Raw genomic sequence first — 4,559 nt, forward strand, 5'->3', positions numbered from 1 at the left:
TACGGCGAGTTCTTTTGGACAAACTTCATGCCACTGGCACTCCTTATCCGCAGACTTCGAGACTTACCACGACGCAGCCTGCTGCCGGTGTTTTTCTTCTTGTTTTTATTAATTGCGTATTCTTCATGAATTTAACAATATGTCCTTGCATGCATCTTATATGTTATATGTCCTCTGACGCTGCTTTAATTGTTGCTATTATGATGCACTCTTGTTATAACGGGCTAAATGTAATTTATTGGGTTTGTGGTTTATGCACTTTACATCAAACATTGCTGATGATCCAAACAAAATTTCGTTGTTTTCTGTGACAATGACAATAAATCTTGATATCTGAATCTGATTGCAAGCAACGTGCATGTGCATATACCGCCATCTACTGTATAAGGCAACACTCTACAAAACAGCTTCGTCGCTCTCAAAAATTAGCCACAAAACTAAATCACTTCCTTGCAAAAACACATATTGACATATCGCCGCACTCATGAGACAGTTGATTAAACACACATATCAGGTGTGCAAACATATAATCGCTTTATTGTAGACAAACTAATCAGGTTTGAGTTTAGCCCAAAGACGCCCGTGCAAGTCGTTGAAGCCACAGGGCGGCCATCTTACCACTCCCACCTCGCGAGAAGACTACTATCCAGTAGACCTATATACTATACGTATACGTACAGATTAGACAAATACAGCTCGTAGGCTCTTAGTATTAGGCCGGGGGGCGTGGGTAGGGCAGTGGTTGGCAAGGTGGTCACAAGTTTCCTCCTGTAAACATCATTAAGCATATAATTTATATTTAAGGCAAGTTGTAAAATGTCTGAAGTCCTCTTGTTTATGTTTAACAAATTTAAAACATCATAAATCCTGCTGTTTCTACTACGTACTGTCTCAAATACGCTCCAATTTCGATATTGTGAATCAGAGTACACCAATTTCGGTCCGGAGTCTTGCAGGTTTTAAATGTTTCCGCCTACCAACACACCTGATACTAATCAGGATCATTATCAGGCATGCTGACGAGCTGATTATATGAATTAGGTGTGCTAGTGGGTGGAAACATCTAAAACCTGCAGGACTCCGGACCTCGAGGACTGGAATTGGTGAACCCTGCTGTAAATGTATAGGATCGTATGCCGAGAAACGTTTCTTGGGAGTGGTAATATGGCGGCCTTGCGGCTTCAAAAGTCTTAGGCTATCGACTATTCAGTAATATATACAGGTCAGTGGGTTATATCCAATTAGCATTTCTTGAATGTATTCAGGAGACAAACCATTATTATAGATCGATCATCAGGAGTAGCAGAATTTTGAAATCTATTCTACAGATGACTGGAATGGAGACAGTAAAGCCGAAAGGACTGGAGTGATACGTTCTGATCTCTTTTGTTTTGGTCATAATCCCAGCAGCAGTTTGATGCTCTTTTGAGGGAGTACAAACAAAAGGCCATTACAATAACCAAATCTACTGAAGATAAAAGTATGGATAAGCTTCCCCTGGTCCGCTTTGAGGATGCAACTCCTTACTCTATATATGTTTTAAAGCTGATAAAAGCCTGTTTTAGTGATTGATTTGCTGCTGAAAGGTTCGAGTCTATCAGCATCCCAAGATTTTCTGACATGGTCTTGGATTTTTTTTTTAAACATTGACTCAAAGTGTTTACTCACAGGAACTATTTTATCTTTATTGGGCGGAGGGGTGTGTGTGAGTGCGTGTGCCGGACCAGGGGGAGCGCGCCTCTCTTCGGGGCTTGTTGCTGGCTGTTGGCGGAGCTCCAGCGGACCAGGAGAAGCCGGGCGTTGGAGTTGCCCAGGCAGGGGGGCCTCCTCCACTAGCAAACCTCCATGAGCAGCAGGGCCCGTCAGCTGCGCCAAAAAGTCCCACAGAACCACACACGGGCAACAAGGGGTCGAAATTCCCCCATTGAAATGAATGGCGGGCGACCAGGGGTCGAAATCCCCCATTGAAATGAATGGCGGGCTGCCAGGGGTCGAAATCCCCCATTGAAATGAATGGCGGGCTACCAGGGGTCGAAATTCCCCCATTGAAATGAATGGCGGGCTACCAGAGGTCAAAATCCCCCATTGAAATGAATGGCGGGCTACCAGGGGTCAAAATCCCCCATTGAAATGAAAGGCGGGCTAACAGGGGTCGAAATCCCTTATTGAAATGAATGGCGTGCGACCAGGGGTCGAAATCCCCCATTGAAATGAATGGCGGGCTACCAGGGGTCGAAATCCCCCATTGAAATGAATGGCGGGCTACCAGGGGTCGAAATCCCCCATTGAAATGAATAGCAGGCGACCAGGGGTCGAAATTCCCCATAGGAATGAATGGCCCCATTCATTTTCTATGGCCGGGCTACCAGGGGTCGAAATCTCCCATAGGAAATGAATGGGCCCATTCATTTTCAATGGCCGGGCTACCAGGGGCACAGTACCACCTGCCGCCATTAGGAGCGCTGTAGATAGGGGACCGAGTCCCCTAATTCGAGAGGTTTGCACCCAAACCTCAAAATGTATGTGGTACAATTTCAGGAGCGACCTTTTTCAGACGAGGCACCTCCAGGGCAAAACAAGGGAGGCTCGACCAACCCATATCCAACTTAGAGGCACTTCAGATCGGCCTCCCTGGCCAGATGGCCCCCTCCTCAGCCTGGCTCTCAAATTTTTTCTAAGTCAGCCAATCTTCAAAATATTTTTAGAGTGCCACCTCTGGAGCCTCAGCAGGGGGGGCTCTCGCCTGTCATATCCGCAGGGATGTGATTTGACCAAAGTGAACCTATCTGAAAATTTAGCCGGGGGTCTGGGGGCCGCGGGCACTCAGCTAGGTCCAGAGCTCATGGGTTTTCCGTGTTTTTAAGTACTTTCAATGCACTCAGATGACAAAGAAATAGACAAAACAACAGCATAAATTTTCAATGTATATTGAACTATCCCATATAAAATTGCAGTTTTAGTCAACTCAAAATCAGTCACATTCAAAAACATTGGACTGCCTTTGCTTTTAAAAACTATCACTGAGAATATCATCATATATATTTACCATGCAATAAATCATTTAATCAATCATTCTTAATTTAATACATAATGCATGACAAAAACATAAAATACCTCATGCAGCAATCTCTAGTAAAAACACAATCATGCATTCGTCGAATGCATGATTGACTAAGATCATCTCTGTAACTGCATACATCAAGACAGTCAACATATTGAAACCTGAAAAGTGCAAACATGCAGCATTCATTTGAGTTTGTGTCAATGATTAACCATGTTAAATATTTATGGCCATTTTTATTACGTTATAATATTTTCGAAAATTTGATTTCGATTAATTTGAAAAGTTTACCACCGACCTCAAAATTCACGACTCTGTCAGCAACTGATACAGGTTGTTGGGGTGGATCACGTCTCTCTATTACCGCTTCCGATTGTGATGTCAATAAGGGATGGAGGCCGTAAAGTTTTGGAGTTTTCGTTTGGGCACCGAAACTTCCAGCGATGGAATAATTTGTTGTTCTTGACTGGAGTTCTTTCACGTGTTTTTTGCTCTTTGCGTGACTTTCAAGAGCTTTGAAACCTCTCCCACCATAGTCAATGGTATCATGGCACCAAATGCAAAGCGCTTTCCCGGCACGATCGATCTTCCGAATAAAGTCACTGAACAAATTCGTCACAGTCTTCTTTCCAACATTTGTAGATATATCCTTCTCTAACCAGTCCCATCGAAACTTGTTTTTTACGATCTTGTCAATTTCCTTAACTCGCGGAGCATCTTTGCGTTCGATCACGGACATCTTTCTTTAAACACCCGGCAAAAACGTCTGAGAAATGAACAATGGCATACTCCTATGCCTTTATAACAAGCGCGTTTATTGGTCAACAAACAATGGCATACGCCTATGCCTTTATAACAAGCGCGTTTATTGGTCAACACGGAGACTTCAGCCAATCGCAAGATCAGTTTCATTTCAGTTACGGAAACACTAAAATGGAATGCTGTCGAGAGACGAAATCGGATTTTTTACCACTTTGTACTGTAAACATTTTATTTTTGGAGATAAAAAAAGCGGAATTCCGCGAATTAGCGGAACAATCACATCCCTGTATCCGACATAGGGGTGCTAAGGGGCGGTCTCCCTGACCACATTTGCCCTCTCCCTGGCTGGTTCTCAGAAATTTTCAGAGTCAGCCAAATGTCAAAATATTTTCAGAGTGCCACCTCCGGAGCCTCAGCAGGCTCTCGTCCACGCCACGTCACCTTCTCCCACGTACGAGCGGCATCCACGTACGAGCCTTCGGAGGGCCCCCGCCGGCCGGCCTCGCGGCGGTGTTCGGGCGGGCGGCTCCTCCGGCTCGCGGGTCGCCTTACAGCGCCCCGGCGACCGCGAACGCCGGCCTTTGGCGCGCCCGATCGGAAGCGAGGCCAAGACGCGCCCGCGCCATATACCCCCTTTTAACGGGGGGGGGGTTATGAGCCATCACCTGGCCGTCCCACGACGGAGCCCGGCGCCCCGCCGGCCCTCCCTCCCCCACCCGACCGCACATGCCCAGTC

This window comes from Leptonotus elevatus, chromosome 15 (genome assembly GCF_054856555.1).
Source record: "Leptonotus elevatus isolate MCC_2025b chromosome 15, RoL_Lele_1.0, whole genome shotgun sequence".
Lineage (NCBI taxonomy): Eukaryota > Metazoa > Chordata > Actinopteri > Syngnathiformes > Syngnathidae > Leptonotus > Leptonotus elevatus.